The sequence below is a fragment of the Mirounga angustirostris genome, unplaced genomic scaffold (genome assembly GCF_029215605.1).
Source record: "Mirounga angustirostris isolate CCGP_5_RB_7025 unplaced genomic scaffold, mMirAng1.0.hap1 SCAF_6, whole genome shotgun sequence".
NCBI lineage: Eukaryota > Metazoa > Chordata > Mammalia > Carnivora > Phocidae > Mirounga > Mirounga angustirostris.
The window spans coordinates 26,888,901-26,909,268 of record NW_026991714.1 but is presented as its reverse complement, the minus strand read 5'-3'; the positions used below and the strand labels follow the sequence as shown (position 1 = coordinate 26,909,268).

Here is a 20,368-nt window from a genome sequence, read left to right as displayed (position 1 = left end):
AATTAATGGAAAAGAATGGGAGCTCACCTTTGTGGATCACTTACTGGGCACCAGCATCACAAATTTCATTTAATCCCCTGGCAACCATTCAACTTTCTGTCTCTACGAACTTGACTACTCTAGAAACCTCACATACGTGGAATCGTACAACAGTTGTCTTTCTGTGACTGGCTTATTTCACTTAGCATCATGTTCTTAAAATTCATCTGTCGTAGCATGTGGCAGAATTCCCTTCCTACAACATTCTCTTGTATGTGTAGACCACATTTTGTTTATCTGTTCATCCATTGATGGACATTTGGGTTGCTTTTGCCTCTTGGCTCTCGTAAATAATGCTGCTGTGAACGTGCGTGTACAAATATCTTTTTGAGACCCTGCTCTTAATTAATTTAGATAGATGCTCAGAAGTGGAACCATATGGTGATTCTATTTTTAATTTTTTAAACCACCATACTATTTCCCATAGTAGATGGGAATGCCAACAGGGCACAAAGGTTCAAGTTTGAAACACTCCTTATTTTTTAAGAAATACCAATTGAGAAAGCTTCAGATTTGAATTTGAAGACTTTAGAGGTGTCGAGGCAGATGCAATTTTTGGCTGCTCTAATAGGTCTAAACTGTGTAGGCCATCAGAAAGGTCCTTGTCAGGAATCCACTCTTCTCAGGGCTTATGAAGAGTTTTTTTTAAAGAGTAAACATAACGAATGGGTATTTGTTGATCACCTGCTATAAACTAAGTGGTCTACTGATGTTATCTCACTTAATGATCACAGAAGGTATTTTGTGTTGAAAATAGAGGTGCAAAGATGTGGTGTGACTAGCTAGAAAGTGGTAAAACAAGGATTTGAACCTAGATCTGCGTGATTCCAAAGCCCACAGGCTTTCCCACACCAAAAGGCCAGAGGACTGATGGAGTGGTAGGGGCGATGACCACCCTGCTGTCACAGTTGGACTCAATTCATATGGAACCCAACTAATTACAGTGGCCCAATCTTCTGGAATCCCAGGGGAGGGTAGCAGGGAGAGGGGGCTGGGATACAGGGCTTCTCTTTCCAAGTCCAGACATATTTCCTTTCAATTAATAAATATGAGCCTCTACTCTGTGCCTGGCATGGTCTTAAATGTTGGGGATGCAAAGAAGGTTGTAATATAATGCTTGCTCCAAATAAAGCAGGAGGCTTTGCAGCAAACTCCAACTCCACAAGGGAGGCAGAGTGGCCTTAATGTGAAGATGGTTATCAATAATGCACAGGTAACCTTCTCATCATTTTGAGTCCAGAAAGCAGTCACTTTTCAACAGAAGACACTGGTTTTGGTAACAGGGCCCAAGAGTTACTTCTTAGATGGGCCTAGATAGCCAGGCACATCTGCCCACTGAGTACAGAGGTTTATTATTATTTTTTTTAATTGCAGCAATACTGCATTTACTAACAGTGAAAGTCAGGGGAGCCAGGGGGCCATCCATTGACTGGGATCCTTCCCAACCAAGCTCCCCCCAAAAAAGCAGTACCTCCATGTGTTTTGTTGACCATTTCTAAAATGGTAAGATTTGTACCAGATCTTTCGTAATCTATCCTCTTCCGAGGTAGGCTTGGGAGGAAGAAAGACGAGAGGATGACTAGGACAAGATCAGGAGGCACATTCCAGGGGGACCATCCACAGTTCAGAAGTTCCACTGTCAATGGGCTCTAGTCTCCATTTTGACTCCCATTGCTCTGTTTGCCTGGGTCCTGGATCTAGGCCTTCTGAGCTTGGCTTCAATATGGGAAACCAAGTAGGGGGTACTGATGTCCTCCAGATTGCCGAGGGAGTCCACATTGGAAGGGGTTCATTTGGGACACTGGTGCTCTCTGGGAGGTCAAGCCAGCATTGCCCAGTCACCAGACTGCAAGCAAACTAAAAAGAGAGGCTATGTTACACATTTATGTAGCCCCATCCCCAGACAGGCATACAATGCCTGGCACTTAGTAGGTAATCAGTAAAGAATTGTGGAATGAATTGTATTTTTGGCTCCCTACAGAGTCTGCCTGTCTTCAGTACCCAAAGCCGGGTAGAATAATCACACTACCAAGGCCAGGAAAACCATTTGGCCTTCAGTCCTATTTGACTTTCCAGGGGTTCAAGCCACTGTTATTTCCTCTCCACCCAGAAAAGTACAGGTTAAGCCACAACCACTAGGCACAGCTGATTGTCTCTGATATTGGATCCACACTGTCTGGAAGGGATGAAATGTGTTCTGATTCAAATTCCTACTGGAATTCAAAGACACAGTGGCTTTGGTGGCCACCAACCCCTTCCTCTTTCTCCCCCATAGGACCCAATACTTCTTGTTTTTATAACACAGCCTCTGATCCCAAACAACCAGGGGATGGGGTGGAGGTGGTGGGATAAGAATGGAAATCCACCCAAACAAAATTAGTGAGTTGAATATAAAGAGGTCAGTAGAAAGATGATCATGGTGATACAATCCAGGCTCCACTTCTGGCCCATCCTGAAAACTCTTGATGCCAGAGAGGGATTATTTATTAGTCTGATGTTTCAATAGAAAAGTCTGGGCTACCCTGGCACCCAGTCGTAGTGTCCCAAAGTTTCCAAGGGAGTTTTTTCTCCTTATTCTTTTGGCATTGAGGAGCTATTTGAAGTCCTCACCATGGATAGTCTCCTTTTTCCAGAAGGACGAGACAAAGATGATGGAGCTGGGGGAGAGACTTGTTTTCTTTCAAATGCGATAGGAGGAAGACCTTGAGTTTGAAGTTCTGGGAAATGCATTGAGGGCTTCAGAATTTTCTTCTAATAAGCTCCTTAAAAATAAGATAGAGAATATCGTTTCTCTTTTTTAATGGATAGAATCTCTTATTTTGACTGTGTATTTACAGCATGCTTGGTACTACAACTTGATGACATGATGGATTCCAGAAGATCACCTTCTAGAAAGTGTGAATGCACTTGAATTGAGAAACCAGGGTTGGTTCAGGGAAAGATACCTAAATGAGGAAGGAGGCAAAGGAGATAACCTGAAATCTGAAGTCTGGAGGCCACTCAGTGTAGGGCATCCTTCTTTGTTTTGCAAATGAGCTAAGAACTAATGATGTTCCTGAAACTGTGCTGGGGGAGAGAACTGATGTAAGATGGACCAGTTCCCAGGATTCTGGCACCAGCTAGGATTACCTGGCTGTAGGTAAGAATAGGACTAGATATTAGCTCTAAAATACCAGCTACCATTTCTGAAATTCTTACCACAACCTTATCAAATAAGTATTATCATACCTTATTTTTACAGATGAAGAAATGGAAATTTAGGAAGGCTATAAATTTGTTCAAGATTGCTAACAATCAAGTGGCAGAGCTGGGATTTTAAACTTGTCTGTCTGCTTCTAGAGACTGAGTTCCTGACCACTATGCACATAGAATCTCCAGTGTAAAGGAATAAGCGTAGGTTTGGAACACATGTATTCAGATTCCATCTTGACCACTTATTGTCTCCATGACATTGGGCTAATTGCTTATTCATCAATGAGACTTCATTTATAAAATGGCAGCAATAACCCTAACTTTGTGAGATCTTGGGAAGACTAAATGAGATAAAAAATAGAGGCTCCTGGTAGGGAACCTGTCATGTGGTGGTTCTTCAATAAATGGCAGCTGCCTTTGGTTATTTTAGCAGATTGCAAGTTCCCTGGGGGGATGGGGAGCAATCTCATTAGTCGACATAATGCTTGGCCAAGTGCCTGGCATTTATTAGGCCCTTTCTAAACGTTGGTTGAATAAATGAAACGTGTAGAAGCTGGATTTTACTAAAGGGTAGTAAATCTACTTTGGTAACTTAAACCAATCAGAGAAAAGCTAGTTAAGGTTAGAGGTGGGACTTTCAGTGCCTAGAATTTTTGCCTCTCCTCCCCCACCCTGCCAAGGAAGGACAAGAGAAGTGACTGCAAGGTCAGTGTAGGACACTCTACAGACATGGAGAAATATCTTGGGGCGGGGGTCATGGAAAAGGTCAGGATCTAAGAGCCAAGTACAGAACAGCCCAGAAGAGGAGATGCCCCGGCTCCTTCTCAGACGGCGTTTAAGAGTCAGGTTTAGGGTGGAGAGAGGGTAGAACAAGAATAATACCTAGCCAGTAGCACCATTCTGAATCCCTTTGGGCTGAAGAAAGAAATTGGCTCCTACCTGAGGATGGGCAGGGCTAGTTCTTCAAAGCAAGAACTAGTGACCTGGGCCCATGCAAAGGTCTAAGGACTTGGATCTAGTTCTACTGGAGTTCGGAGAATAATGGAGAATAATGATCCCTAGTAATGTGTGTGATGTCTTGAACTCTGGTTCATTCCATCATCTGCTTACCTCTGTATGGTCCCTGTAGTAAAGTAATAGCTTAACAATGAAATTTTTAAAAAATAAGGAAAACTCTTTAAAAACAAAAAGGGGTTTAAGAAAAGCAATGTATTATCATTGTCTCGGAAAGGGCATGGATTTTGAGTCAGACAGAATGGCTTTGAATCCCAGAAACTTAGAGTGTGTTCCTTAATTTCCTTGGTCTTCAGGTTCCTTATCTGTAGAATGGGAATGATTACCACCTAGCTCATCAGGTGGTTTTATTTTTATTTAAAAATCTTTTTCATTAGGTGGTTTTAAAGCAATTGGAAGTGTCTAGCACAGCGCCAGGCGCACGGAAGACACTTAGAAAAATGTCACTTCTTTTCCTCACCTTGGGTATTTTCCAGGAACAGGCTGGGGCTGAGGTATAGAAAGGAAGACCTGGTGTCCTAATCTAAGGAAAGGTCAGAGAGATGATTTGGGGAGGAATATGGGGGGCGGCAGCTTGGGAAGGAAATGGACGACGTACTTGACACTTGTAAGGAAGAAACAGAACTGGAGGTTCACAGGCCCAAAGGGTCTAGGATTCTGGCAGCACAGCCCTCCATTTGAGGGGACCGGTTCTTAGCTCTGGCTGCACAGGGGAGCCAGTGGGGAGGCTTTCCAGAGCACCCAGGCCCAGGCCCCACTCCAGATGAATGAAATAGGATCTATGCAGATGGGACCCGGCATTTTCTTATTGATTGACAGATGATTTTAGTGTTTAGCCAGGTTTGAGAGTGCTCTCTGGAGGCAGGGAGATTGATGTGATGACCTCTAAAATAGAGGCTATTGCTGAAACCTCTGTCTCTAAAAAGAGGGGCTTTTTTTTTTAAGAGGGGCTTTTTAAACATTTCTTCATGAAGTGCCCAGAAAAGGAGCAAAGAATGCAAGAAGAATCCAGTAATCAAAGGGCACCATTCAAAGCAGCCCCCTCAAGCTGAAATCTCACATTTGATGTTAAAAAGTCATGTGATTTTTGCATTTTGGTCCATAAAACATTCATGTTTATTTCCATAGCAATCTCCCTCCTCCCCCACGAAAACTCCTGGGGAATAAATGGTGCTCTAGATATACACCATGCTTCTCCAGAGGCTCTGTGGGCCCGGGGAATCACAGCCTGAGCAGCCATTCACCTTGGCTGGTGAGCTTCCTGGTCACTGCAGGGACAGCTGGGCGAGCTGCCCCTATGCATCTCGCATCTCAGGGATGCACCACGGCTCCGGAGTTCACAGACCAGCTCCCTCCGTCTGTTGCTGGAGCATGAAGAGGAAGAACTGTTGCTTCTTCACCACTTTTCCTATTGGAGAAACTGCCAAATGGCTCCCAGCCAAGCCGCTTGGTAAGCTTTGCGAAGAGCTGAATTCCTTTTCCAATCCCCATGAGGCTATATTTCTAAGGGAATTTGCAAGAATAGAAATTGTTTTGATCTTCACTCAAGATACAGAAAGATTCACTCCCTCCTCCTGCCTCCCACTTCTTAAATCCCCAGCCATGTTAAGTAACACCCCCCTGTGGGAGAGTTTGCTCCCCTGCCCCACCGGCCAGCAACCAGCCTCCCAGGGCAGCCTGTTCTCCAGCTTTGCCTCCTGAAGCCCCTGATGTTTCCTTGTGACCTGCCCCTCTCTGCCTCCAGCTCCCTCTTCATCCACTTCAACAAAACAGCATCTTCCAGGAGCCAGTGTGTTGGGCTTTGAGGGGAGAACTGGGGTATGGGGTGCAGGGTCAGAAGAGAGTGCCTTCTTTCTGGAGAACCAGAAAAAGGAAGACGAAGGGAATTGATATTTTTGAAGGCTCTAGGCTGGGTCCTCTACCTACAACATTTAATCTTCATAAAACCCCGAAACATAGTTACAATTATTTCCATTTAACAAGGAAGGTAAACTGAGGCTCAAAGAGGTGAACTGAGATTTTAACACAAGCCCAGCTTGTGCAGGGTGTGAAGGAAAGTTTGCCTAGGGGAGCGGATGAATGAGTAGATCAAGTCAACTGGGAAGCAAAGTGTGCCCCAGGGTCACCAGCAATCACTGTTGTCAGCAGACCCCCCCCCCCCCCCCCCCGCCCCAGAGAAATAGACTGACCGGGATTCTCTGGGCTTCTCCCGGGCAAAGCCAACTCTTCACCATCCTCCTTTCTCTTGCTGTGGAGGGTCTCCCATCAATGGCAGACAAGGGCAGCCGTAGAGACACTCAAAGCCTGTAGGACAACCCCCACTGGTCTAAAGCAGGCTTCTGTGCCCACCGGGGAGTGAGGAAAAAAGCTCTCTTGGAAGGCCCCCCGCTCTGGAAGATCTGCTCCTGGGGTCTCCGCCCTGGAGTCTGGGGTGGGACATCACCTAACCTGCAGAAGGCCCTCCTGACCCTGTTTGTTCTTTTCCAGAACCAGGCTTCCATGAGAACCAAGCCCGCAAGGTATGGAGGTGAATGGGGCCTTCTTTTATTCTTTCTTCCTTTTTCTGTGTTCTTGCCTAGGTTTCTCTGACCTTGGCCCTGGTGTGTACTGACGTTGTCGGAGACATAGCTGCCCCTCAAGCCCCCACCCATGCCTGGGACGTCGTGGATATTCGCTCAGGTTTGCTACCTTGCACAGAGTTGACAGCTGCCAGACAGCATCTTGCCTCCAACGGAGGGGGAAGCCGAGGGGGGCAGGAGGCGGGGAGGGAAGCGGGAGGAGGCCCCGAGGTAGAAGGCCTGGTCTTCCTTGGCCGCCGTGTGGAGAGGCACCAGTTTCACCGGTGACTGGGGTTTGACTCGAACGCGTGCCATTCTTGGGCAGGGAAGGAAGAATTGAAAGGTTAGGAGCTGAGAGAAGTTCTTGTCTAGTCTTGCTGTGGTTCTTAGAGCCCCGTGTCAGCAGCCCCCGGCCTGGGAGCCCCTGGAGGCTCAGAGCTTTGTGGGGGTGTCACCAGGTGGCATTTTAAGCGAGTGGGAAAAGTGACTGGGGTTCAGACCCAAAGTTGATGCTTTATTTTATTTTATTTTTTTTTTAAAGATTTTATTTATTTGTCAGAGAGAGAGAGAGAGCACAAGTAGGGGGAGTGGCAGGCAGAGGGAGAAGCAGGCTTCCTGCTGAGCAGGGAGCCCGATCCCGGGACCCTGGGATCATGACCTGAGCCGAAGGCAGACGCTTAACGACTGAGCCACCCAGGCGTCCCAAAGCTGATGCTTTAATAAGCGTCCTCTTCTCCGCTGTGGGAGGCGCTCTGCTAACTGACCACAGCAGGAGGGCGGCGGGGAGAGGACGCGCAGGCGGCTTGTAGGTCAAGGGGATTCAGCTTCTGTTGCTCTGCCAGGGACAGAGGCCCGCCTCCGGGAAGCCCTACCCCTGCTGCATTATTCTGCCTCCTCTGTGGAGCACCGGGGGTCACCTCTCCTGGTGCCAGTGTGTGTGCGTGCATCCGGGAGCGTGGTGGGTGCAGGCTGTGGGGTTGGTGTGGGCTGGCCCCCTCTCCCTTCCCACGAAACCTTCTTCAGCCTGCCGTCTGCACCCCAACGGAGGGTCAGACACAGTCCTTGGGACTCCGGAAGCACCAGTCCCTCCCAGGCCAGGAGGGAAATGCAAGGGGACACTAAGGAGCCATTACCCGAGGCCTCCAGCATCCGGGACTCGAGTGAACTTGGCTGCCAGGTACAGGGAACCTTGAGCACGTCTGGCAGGGTAACAGCAGCACCAACCCAGGGCCAAGGAGCCCAGCGGCTGCAACTCGCTTCCACTTTACATTTTGCGGCTCAGAGAGGTCACCTGGCCCCGGTCGCCTAGGGTCATGGCCCCAAGGGCAGCAGGCTGCTCAGCCAGAGGTTGGTGACAAGGGGCCTGCTGGACCTCGGCATCCTCTGGGGGTCAGAGCAGGGCATGGATGAGGGCGTGTCCCTCCTGCTTGGCCGTCTAAGAAAGTAGCCTTTTCCTGGTGAGCTCGTAGCACCTGAGACTGTTCTCTTCCCAGCACACACATACTGCTCTGTCCACCCAGGCCTTCTGCGATCTTTATGCGAAGGAAGGAACCCAGGACAATCAGCAGAGGAGACCTGGGTACCCATCTGGAGTGCTGCCCCCTCCTTCCCTACGGTACACATCCAGCCCCACCTCCCCTCGTGGCCTCTGCCTCCTGGGGACTCTCCGCAAGGAAAGCAGTGCCCTTAGGTGCTTGGAGATCAGCGGGGAAGGAGGCACTAGGGGAGTGTGGAGCGTTGTTCATGAGCTAAAAGCGAACCCTGCCTGCGCACTGCATTCCTGCCATCACCCCTGCAGCCTCCCCCATCCCGCCGGCCCCGCCGCTTGCTACCGTCTCTGGGGCTGGAGCCCGGCTCACCTTTCTGACGGACACTGCTGTGGGGGAAGAGGCTCTCTCGGTGCTAATAGAAACCCATTGTCTTTGCCGGTAATGCTCTGCCGCCTGCGATGGGTACGTGGGGAGCTCCGGGCACAGTCGCTGCCTGCAGAGGGAGGGATGCTGCCCGTGGGAACTGTGTCCTCCAGGGAGCCGCAAGCCCGTGGGCGCATCAGGGCCCGCGTGGATCACACATGCCTGTGCAGTCTGGCGGTGCCGCTCGCCCGGGGAGGCTGAATTCAGCCACATGCAGAGAAGCGTGGCTGCCTTGTGCTTCGGAGGAGAGCCACGGCAAGCCGCCCTGGTCCCTCCTCGTTTTAGAGGAGTCAGCTAGCTAGAGGTACGCACACCAGCGACTTCACACGTGGCAGCGACTTCCCTGTATATGAATGTGTGTGTTTGTTTTTTTTTTTTAAAGATTTTATTTATTTATTAGAGAGAGAGTGAACATGAGAGGGGGGAGGGTCAGAGGGAGAAGCAGACTCCCTGCCGAGCAGGGAGCCCGATGCGGGACTCGATCCCGGGACTCCAGGATCATGACCTGAGCCGAAGGCAGTCGCTTAACCAACTGAGCCACCCAGGCGCCCGAATGTGTGTGTTTTATTAGATGAAAGTCACCTGGTACACAAGTAGCCGTCCTCATGCGGACATTTCAGGGTCGTTGTGCATTCCAAATATTGTGCAGCCACCACGCTCTGGTCTCAAAAAGATTTTTTCCCCCAGAAGAACACCCTTCACCCATTAAGCGATCACTCCCCCCTCCCCCTTCCTCCCATTCCCTGGCAACCACAGATCTGCTTTCTATCTCTGCAGATTTGCCTAGTCTGAATATTTCATATAGAAGAAATGATACAATATGTGACCCTGTGTCTGGCCTTCACTTAGCACCACGCCCTCACGGCACATCTGTGTTGTAGCGCGGGCTGGGACTTCATTTCTTTTTATGGCCGAATGACATTGCGTTGTATGGATGTACCGTTTCCACCTTTTAGCTATTGTGGATAGCTGTGAACATTTGTGAGTGAGTTTTTGTTTGAGTACCTGTTTTCAGTTCTTTGGAGAAAATCCCTAGGGGTGGAATTGCTGGGTCATATGGTAACTCTATGTTTCACTTTTTAAGGACATACATTTTTATTTGACCTTCACAGCATCCCTATGTGCTAGACAGAGTAGATATTAGAGAGAATGCATACTAAGCATCCAGCTCATTACCCTGTACATAATATGCTCTCAGTAAATAAAAAAAAAAAAGATTTTATTTATTTATTTGACAGAGAGAGAGAGACAGAGAGAGAGCACAAGTAGGCAGAGCGGCAGGCAGAGGGAGAGGGAGAAGCAGGCTTCCTAAGGAGCAGGGAGCCCAATGCAGGGCTCGATCCCAGGACCCCAGGACCATGACCTGAGCCAAAGGCAGACGCCCAACCGACGGAGCCACCCAGGTGCCCCTGTGCTCAGTAAATTTAAAAATGTTATTATCAGATGTAGAAACTGAGGCTCAGGGAGTGGAAGCGACTTGCTCAAGCACACTAAGTGTAGTAGAATCAGAACAGAACCGAGGCTGCCGGTTTCTAGTCTATACAGCCCATGTTCTTGGAGCAGATCTCAGGAACTCAGGCCATAGTTTCTGCCCTGAAAACAACCCCAGTACTATGAATTTCCCCACGGGCTCAGGGACTTGCCCCACCCTGACCCAAGAAGAGACAGGACAGCTGAGCAGAGAGCCCTTCTAGTCGGCTCTCCCAACCCACCAACCCACCACACTGCCTTGCCCTCTCCCCGGGCCTGGGCCTCGCCGGTGCAGCCGTGACAGCAGGTGGAGGGTGGCGCTGATTGTACCCGACAGCTGGCTGAGCTGTCACCTCCCTTGAGCTCCCGTTGTCTCTACAGAGCCCCTCATTTTCCTGCCCTGCGGCCCACCTGCCAAAGAGCTGCGTTGAGCCTCCCCCTCGGGCAGCCCGGGGGAGTGTGTGACCCAGAGGCTGGTCCACAACAGAAAGATCCATCTGCTTGTTTCTTCTCACCTGGGGGTTCAACTGAACATCTCATGTCTGCTTCCATGTTAATTCATCATCATCCCACAGGGACTTGCCTGGCGCCCTTGCTTCAGAGGACCTGAGTGACTTTCCAGAAGTCAGGCAAGGGAAAAACGGCTCGATTTCCTGGCTGAAGCTTTCTGACTGGGCCCCATTCTCTTATGCTCTCCCATTCCTGCCCTGCTCTGCGATACCAAGAACAGGAGCCCAGGCTCCTAGAGAAGAAAGAGGTCACAAACTCAGGCTGGAAGGATCTAAGGAGCCATGTGATTTACCCCTGCCTCTGGGCAAGATTAGGCCTAGACCCTGAGGATCAGGCTGACTCCTGCCCATGATGGCAGCAGACACATCTCTGACAGGAGGAGGGAGGGGAAAGTGGCAGACAGCCCGTCCTGGGGGACTCAGTAATTGCTTTGTTTCTGTAACCCCTCCGCGATCCCAGCCCTGAGATCCTATCCTTCTGCCCTCCCTCCTCCCTCCCTCCCTGCTAAAAAGTCTGTGGTTTGACTCCTTCAAAAAGGTGGCAGCCACTCCCAGATTTTAGGGTTCTGAAAATGTCAAGACCAGTTGGGAGTTGTTTTTTTGGTTTTTTTCTCCTGAAGAGAAGGATAGAGAAGGGCCCCAGAGAGGCATAGCTTCAGGGAAATCCTGAGCCTTAGGGGAAAAGTCTAGAGGACTTCCCTAGGACAGAGGCTTCTGACGTCTTAGGACAGCTCCATTGATTCTGAGGACCCAAATGTCGGCATGGAATGTGTGGTCTGGTATAAAGAGCACTGGCCTGGCAAAGGACAGGGGCTACCTTGGGGAGGAGGGAAGGAAGAGAGTTTGGCAGGGGGCTCCTGGGAGGCGGCTCAGTCAGTTAAGTGTCTGCCTTCGGCTCAGGTCATGATCCCAGGGTCCTGGGATGGAGCCCCGCATCGGGCTCCCTGCTCCACGGGAGGCCTGCTTCTCCCTCTCCCACTCCCCCTGCTTGTGCTTGCTTTCTCTCTCTCTCTGTCAAATAAATAAAAATCGTAAGAAAAAAAAAAAAGAATATTTGGGTTCAGTCTTGGCTCGTTCACTTGTTTGTCATGACATCACAGGATAATCAGTTTCATCTCTCTGGTCCTCGGTCTCCACATCTATAAAATGGGGTCAACAGACCAAAACTCTCAGGAAGGCTGTGAGGATAGACTGAGAACTTGGATGTTGTTGGTGCCTTATAAACTATAAATCATGATTTCCATGTAAAATATTTTGTTTTAGGGAGAGCCAGATCAGGGTGGGTATCCCCAGGAAAACAGGGGCTGCTGATGGGAGAGGGGCCAAGGAAAGGTCAGTGGCCATGCTCTGGGTTTGGGGAAAGGATGGGGTGCTAGTTTACTAAGGCTGCACGTACAAATTACCAAAACTGGGTAGCTTAAAACAACAGATATTTATTCTTCCACAGTTTCTGGAGGCCAGACGTCCGAAATCAAAGTATCAGTGAGGTCACGCTTCCTCTGAAGGCTCCAGAGAAGGATCCTTCCTTGCCTCTTCCTACTTTCTGGCGGCCCCCAGCATTCCTCGGCACTCCTTGGCTTATAGTTTATCACCCCCATCTTTGCCTCCAGCTTTCCACGGCCTCCTTCTTTGTGTGTCTCTGTCATTGGCTTTAGGACCCCTCTAGTCCAATGACTTCATTTTAACTTAGTTATATGTGCAAAGATCCTATTTCCAAATAAGGTCACATTCACAGGTACTAAGGGTTAGGACTTCAACATATGTTTTTGGGGGAACACAATTCAACTCACTACAGAAGTATTCTGGGTGGAGAGACAGAGAATCTGGACCCGGGCCCCACTTCCACCATTTTGTGGCCTTGAGCATGGGCTTCTCCAGTCTAAAGGAGAAAGTAAATAGGAAATTAGAATTTCTTAAATGCCTGTAACGTGATATAAGGGTACGGTAAGGTTGATGGTGTCATCCCTACTTTGCAGAGAAGGAGATTGAGGCTGGGAAAAGACCTGAAGGTTACCCAGTCCCACTGTAATAAGCATGGTTTCCAGGAATATGAGAGGGGATGGAGTGCATACTGACCCCTTCTGGGTTCAAATTCAATACAAAGTCTTACGATTTCATAAAATACCAGAGAGTTGATTCCTGTCCCCTAGTGAATTAAAGGATAGGAGATTTAAAAAATAAACTGCCGTTGAAACCAGAAACCAGGACTCATACTGCCTTGTGGGAATGATGACATGTGCTAGACCCGACACAGGACGCACAGCGAGGTACTTTCCTCTGTGCAGCGGCCAGTTCAGCTCAGAGCCCTGCTCTGCTTCTGTGACACGGATACCAGGGACAGGACAGAGTCAATCTCTGCTCTGTCGGCAACCACAGAGGTCCCCAGCTCCAGCCCCGAAGTGCTCTGACCCTTGAGGGCTAGGACATCTAGGCTTTTAATGTTGCTGTTGGATTATCTGTGGGTGGTCAGTGTGTCCGAATGTCTCTCTCGGACTGAGAGACCCGCAGAGACCATCTGGTAAGCATTTAGCACAGCCCACTGTTCAGGCACTTTCTACATGTAAGCACTGTCTTCGGGGTGTAGAAGAGAGATGGGTTTTCCCACTCTAAGGAATCGGCCCTGTTTCCGGGAGACATTTCCTCTTCCAAACCCGCTGGCCAGCCCCTTCCCGGGGGCCCAGCTCCCCAGCAGGTGAGAACTGATCTTCTCTTACCCTGACCCATTCCTGGGGCCACAGCTGCGGCCAACTGTTCTGGTCACAGCCCCAGGTGCAGGGGAAGGAAAAAAGCGGTGATGTTTACTCACCTAACAACTCTGAATGGAACCTTTCAGAAGGGCCTTTGGCCAGGCAGCCCGCAAAAACTGCTGCCAGATATATAAACAGCCTCCGAGAAGCTGTCCACCCAGCAGCTCCCTTTCAACAGATCATTCTGCGAGAGAAGGCTAGAGATGTCCTGGTCTTTGCTCCCCACTACTTGGGCTGCATTGGATAGGCCCAAAGGAGCCACAGCTGGATTCAGAATTCCAGGGGGCCCCTTGGATCGATGGCTCCCAAACTTAAATCTGTCTCAGAATCACCTAGGGTGGGGGTGCTCTGACTTCTCTGTGCATCAGTATCCCCTGAAGGGTTGTTAAAACAAGATTGCGTGGGGGTGCCTGGGTGCTCAGTCGTTAAGCGTCAGACTCTTGATTTCGGTTCAGGTCATGATCTTGGGGTCGTAAGATCGAGCCTCATGTTGGGCTCTGAGCTCAGCAGGGAGTCTGCTTGTCTCCCTGTCCCTCTGTCCCTCCCCCCCCGAAATAAATAAATCTTTGGGGGAAAAAAAACAGGATTACGTGGTCCCAACTCCAGCGTCTCTAATTTAGTGATTCTGGGGTAGAGGGAGAATCTGCATTAATAAGAAGTTTCCAGGTGTCAATGTCACGGGTCTGCAGATACACGGTAAGGACACCGGTCTAGGGCCAGAGTCTCAGGCCCCGATCCAGGGGATTCTTAGTCAGAATAGAGTGGGGCCCAGGAATCTGCTGGTTTAACAGCCTTGCAGGTGATGCTGAGGCACAAGGTTTAGGAAATGTTTAGGTCTGCACTGTTAAATCGGGGCCCTAGGACCCCCAAAGACACACTCAGGGGATGCTGAGGAGATGGGCTTTGAGCCCATTTAGGGCACGGACAGTAACGTAGAGAGAGACCTCTCTGTCCTTGGCAGCAAGAGCACGAAAGGCTTGTGAAATGACAGTTTGTCACTGAGTCCCAGCTGGGCCCCCCTGAGGTAAGTGGCCATCAGGCGCTTTGCTTTTTTAACGGGGGTCAACCTCGAATAAAGCCGGTGGTCCTGGTTACATGCCAGGACTTCGCTCAGCCTGATTAAGGGGTGCTTCCCCCTCCTTTGTGTTCAGAACCAGATAAGACTCCTGTATCTTCTTTCCCCACAGCTCCCAGAGGCAGGGGTTCACCATAAGATTGGTGGAGAGGGGGGCGCCTGGGGGGCTCAGTCAGTGTAGCGTCTGCTTTCGGCTCAGGTCATGATCTCAGGGTCCTGGGATCGAGCTCCGCAGGGTTCCCTGCTCAGCGGGGAGTCTGTTTCTCCCTCTCCCTCTGCCCCTCCTTCCGCTCATGCTCTCTCTCTCTCTCTCAAATAAATAAAATCTTAAAAAAAAAAAAAAAAAAAAAAAAGCCTGGTGGCGAGGCCTAGGTCCTCAGGGTAGAAGAAAGGGGGTCTCAAGAGCAAGAAACCAGAAAGCTGGTTGTCACCACTCCAGCCTGAAGTCAGAGATGGGTGAAGAGCCACGGGCTTGATGCACAGCCCCAGGGCACGGGGCTCCAGCGGCTTTAATCCCTCCCGCCCGGGGCCAGGCCTGGGACACAAGACTGTGCCGAGGCCCCTGCTGGAGTGGGAACCAGGCGAGGCCACCTGTCCAGCCAGCCTGGACTGACCCATTCCAGAAAGAAGACAAGTGTGTTCCTCAGTCCCGAGGGTTGCTGGTAGTGCTGACCTCTTGGCCCTGACCTTATATGCCGACGCTCTGCTGAGGGACTGGCTGGGCCTGGACAAGTCATTTGGGAAGTGTCTGAGATCAGAAAAAAAATAACATAGCCAGGATCTGGGAGCTACGTTAATTTTTCCACGCTGTGTCCTGACACCAGTTTTTCCATAGGGGAAATTGATGCCATGCCTTTGCCTCCTTCTTGCCCTCTGCGGCCCTGGCTGGGCCTCCTGACCTTGTTGGCTCATCTCATCCTTCAGGAGATGGTGTGGCCCCGTTCAGGCAAACTTGACCCCGAGATCTCCCACCGGTGTCGCTCTCGGGCGTCTGGTTCCTGTGCAACCCTGAGCTACCGCTCCAGGCCTGTGCACGTTCCTATCTGAGGACAGAAGGGGTCGTGATGGACTCACAGTTCAGTCCTGGAGCTGCAGAGCGGAGGCCGTCAGTATGGAGGACCCAAATGAATGTTGTGCGGCGGCCTGGGGGACCCGCCGGGGCTCAGGGTTCCTGGGCTCGGAGCAGAGCCGGCTGGGGCGAGGCAGCAGTAAGAAGGGAGCCCTGTCCATTCACGTCCCTCCCCCCAAGCCCCCTGCAAATAGCAAAGCTATGGAGAGCAGCCCTGGACCTGCACCCAGACATAAAAATCACCCACTAGGAGCACAGCCTCTTCCCAGGCTGGTTCCCTGGGAAGCCCCTCATTTCTTCACCAGGGGCTCAGGGCCCCTGTCTGATTTTCTCTCCTCCTCCGTGGGCCACCACCTACCCGGCCCCAGTGCAGCTGGGAAGTGGCCTTTCCAACTCCTCCTCCCTGGCTCCCCCATCATCTTCCAAACTCGGAGGACATAGGGCTTTCTATTTAAAGTCTCTATGTGGACACACTGGTGGTCACCAGAGGGAAAATGGGTGGGGGATGGGTGAAATAGGTGAAGGGGATCAAGAGTACACTTCTCTCGATGAGCACCAAGCAATGTATGGAATTGCTGAATCACCGTGTCATGCACCTGAAACTACTGTAACACTGTATGGTAACTATACTGGAATGAAAATTAAAACAATAGGTGCCGATCAGCCAAATCAGCAATAAAAGGCCTTATTTGCTACAAAATTGTACAACTGAGATTGTCCATCACCCACCTCAGGGATATGAGTAGAAAAAAATAAAAATAAAATAAAATATCTCTGTGGAAATGGACAGGAGGGAACAGAATCACGGGGAATATCCCCAAAGGCTTCGCAAGCCCTTTCTACCAGGAAGAAGAGAGAAGCCGGGCAGTGGTGGACTCACAGGACACAGCAGACAAGTGATGCCTTCAGTTCCAACTCATCTTGGGGGTGTCTCTGCTCCTCTGAACCAGACTGGACATTTCTTGTGATCGGGAACAACCTCCACACATCCTGATAGATCCACAGGGTCTAGGGGTGTCTGCCTCATAGCAGGTGCCCAATAAATGTTTCACTCCCTCATTCATCTGTTTCAGCAACATGTACTGAGTGTCCTAATGGGCCACGCATGGGGACTACAATGACCGACAGGACGGTGGAGCCCCTGTTTTCAAGGAGCACATGACTAGAGAGCACATTCATAGCTATGAATGCATAAAATTGCAAAAGAGCACCGAGAAGGCATTGTAGGCTCTGCTGGAGTGGAGAGTTAGCCAAGGCTTCCCAGGGAGCCTCGAAGGGTCCGGAGGCCAGGAGTCGACGCAGAGAAGGACAAGGCCGGCAGAGAAGGCGGACTGTGCCATTCCTCGGAAGCAGGAGATACTACCTGGGTGGCCAGCCCTCTCTTTCTTGTCACCCCCTCTCCGATCCCTTCATTGTCACCTCTTGATAGTGTGGCAGGGGCTGGGGGCAGGTGGGACAGATAGCAGCCCGCACGTGGGGAGCAGCTAGGAGGTGCTCGCGGCCATCGCCATGCCCACCGCCGCTCCTCCGGTGATGGGATTCGAAGGGCGCGCTGGGCGAGTCTCTCTGGAGCGTCTCTCGTCTCAGATTCCGTAGAACTGACTGCCCTCAGCCAGTCGTTCTCAGACTTCTGTGCGCCTCTGGACTCGCTGCGGAGCTGTTGGCACAGCCAAGGGGACGCTATGCCAGGAGACTCGAATTCAGGGGTTCTGGCTTGGGGTCCAGGCATTTGTAACTGTAACAACCTCCCCAGGTGTTTCTGATGGACATCAAGGACTGGGAACTTTGCGGAGGCCGAGCGTGTCCCCTCTCAGGCTCCGGGACCTGCCGTTCTGTTCGGGGGTCTAACACTCCTGCCACTCAGGGCTGGGTTAACTGGGACTCTGTTCCCTTAGGGAAGCAGACCTGCGGGAGGGACTTGCACGTATTTGCATCTTGTTAGCCTTGGGGAAGGGATGGAGCCAATTTGGTGAGATGGAAAAGGGGTCAATGCAAATGATCTCCATCAACTGTGACCTGGACACCAGAACCTCAGCTTTCCGTGCTCCAGCCATGGGGGAGGCGGTGGCTGAGTGTTAGAAGGGGCTGGAGAAGCAGAGGCCCCTGACCAGATTTCTTTATCACTTTGATAAGACCCGCCTTCTGGCCGCCCTCCTTGCCCTCGGCAGCCGTGACAGCCCCTCCCCCACAGCAGGCTGCTTCCTAAAACACAGCTGTCTCCCATGTCCCCTCCACTGCTCAGCGTTGCCTAGGTCACAGGTCTGCTTGCAGAGCCTTTCATGGTCTGCTCCTTCTCCCTGATCTTACGGAGGATGGCTCCGCTCTGCAGGTTAACCGCTATCATCTAGGTAGGAAGAGGCTGAGCGCAGAGGGGAAAAGGGGACTGGGAGGGGGACCAACAACCTGAGGGTGATGGCACCAGCCATTGAGACCCACAGTCACTAGGGAAATAAAATGATGCCGTGGGGGCAGGGACAGTCAATAAACGGAACCATTGCCACCACACCTGCTCTGTGTGAGCCAATTCCGGCACTCAAGAGCCAGCCAGGCCTCCCCATGCTTCTCAAGAGAGTGGCGAGGGGCCACACCCACATCCTCGGAAGTGACCTGGAGGGGACATCTAGTGACCGTCCCTGTCTAGAAAAATGAGTGAGCTTCTCTGAACAGCAGAGCCTGTCTTAACTGGTATCCGGTAAAGGTGTGGCAGGCGAAATAGCAAAGTGAGGGGTGCAGGGCTGGGAGACAGCCACCCTACCTATGGCCAGCCTCCCTGGCCATGTGACTGGGTTCCAGCCAATGCAGGGAGGAGCAGCACTGTTTTGGGGCCTGGCCCATAAAGGTTTCTGGTGCCAAGGCCTATGTGAGTCTCCCCTGGCCCCCAGGGAGGCAGGGGCCGGAGGTGGTGGGGCTGGAGGATAGAAGAAACCTGGATGCCAGCCACTGTTCAGAGGAGGACTGTCTGCTAGTCCAGAAGACCAATTTTGGACTTTATGTGAACAAGAAATATATTTCCATCACATTGGAGCCATATATATTTTTAGGTTTATTTGTGACAGCGGTTAGTATTATCTTACCCAATACAGGGAATGAGAGTAGGACTTCCAGGGGCCCAAGCCTTTTTACTTAAGGGTAAAAAGAGGATGCAGCAAGGTGTAGGTTCCAGGGGGAAGTCCCTTCTGGTCCAGGCGTCCTGGAAGAAGGGGAGGAGCAGGAATGTTAGGGTGGGAGCCAAGTAGAGGTATAGGCCGGCCCAGAGCAGGGGAAGGGATGGGGAAGAAGGGAGAGAGAGAGAGGGAACACACCTGGGGGAACACACCTGGGGAGGCTGAGATACAGGTCCTGGGAGGGACAGGGCAGCCCTTCCACAGGCTTCTCGGAACTCCCTTTTCCTCTGCAACCTATCCATTTGTCCCCCTTGTTTGGCTCCTGCGTTTCCTCCCTCGGTTGTTTTTGTTTTGTTTTGTTTTGTTTTGTTTTGTTTTGTTTTGTTTTGTTTTGTTTTGTTTTAGAGCTGAAAAGTCTCACATTTATTACTGAATCAACCTACTGGTGCAGAGGCATAGTAACAGAGAAAAATCATTTCCCTGATAAATATGTCTATTGGCCAGGTAGGAAGAACTCGCCTCTTCTGTGGAGGGCCAGAAGAGACCTTCAAGAAATGCCAGCCCCTAGAAAGCAATAACATAAATGGATTCAAATGTTAGCTCGTTCAAATATTTGTACCAGCAAATGTTAAGCCAATCAATCACCCTCGGGGTTGCTCCTCAGGGGAGAAGCAGAAGGGGGAGGACACGGATTTGTGATTTAAGGCCAGGAGGTTTAGCTGAGAGTTTAGAGCATTTCAAGGAGAGAAAACTTTTCTTTAAAAGCCTAGTGCTGATCTGAAAGGAAATTGAGCCAAGGGAACTACAAAGTCATTTCTGACCTTGGGAAAATAGAAGGCAAACCCCAGCCAGCCCCCGGGCCTAGAGGGAACACTGAGCTGATTATTGCCTGCAAGGTTCTGCTCCCTCCACTAAGATAGTATTTAAAGTTTCAGTGTTTACCAAGCTGTGGCCTCCAAGGGAGCCTGGAAGTTTTCTAGAAGGGACTTGGCCTTCATAGTATGTTCCGTGAATGCCCCCCTCTGCTTGGCTTGAGCCCCTTCTCAGCCCCAGACTGCCACGGGCGTACAGCCCAGCGACGCCTTGGCTTCCTCAGGGTCTTTCCTGATGGAGAACTCCCCAGGGTTTAGGCCTGGGGCTCCCTCAACAACAAGCAAATGGCATGTTCTCTTCACAAATGGGCTCTGACCTTAGGAGAAATAGCTAAGGCAGGAGGACAGAGAAGAATCGAGCACCATTTCCTGGAAGGGAATTCTTGTAATACAATGGCAGATCTCGAAGTAGCTGAGAAGTACCAGCAGCATAATCCAGGGGAAGAAGCATGAACTCCAGAGTCCGAGTTCTGAAAATGTCTTTATTTCACCCCCGATTAGGAATAATAACATTTCTATTTCTGCAATCGCAGGTTAAGAGGTTTTTTTCCCCCCTCAACATTACTCCACTACCTCTGGCTTCCATCATGGCTGTTGGGAAGTCTGAGGTTGTCTACATGTCATGCCTTTGCTGGTGATCTCGCTTTCCTCTTTTACTGATGACAAGATCCTCTCCTTGCCTTTCTTATTCTTCACATTCCTCGAAATGTGTCTAGTGTGAGTTTCTGTGTGTTCATTCTGCATGGTACGTGTTGCAGTCCTCTCTATAGACTCATGTCGTTCCCAAGTTCTGGACAATTCTCTTC

At 50.6% G+C, this 20,368-nt stretch overlaps 1 long non-coding RNA gene across 1 annotated transcript; it reads left to right on the top strand.

Annotated features, from left to right (window-relative positions):
• Positions 1–2,831: 2,831 nt before the first annotated feature.
• On the top strand, positions 2,832–6,925 carry LOC135364640 (uncharacterized). Its single transcript, XR_010412083.1, has 3 exons — positions 2,832–3,178; positions 5,374–5,695; positions 6,825–6,925. It is a non-coding gene; the product is annotated as an uncharacterized LOC135364640 (long non-coding RNA).
• Positions 6,926–20,368: the final 13,443 nt, after the last annotated feature.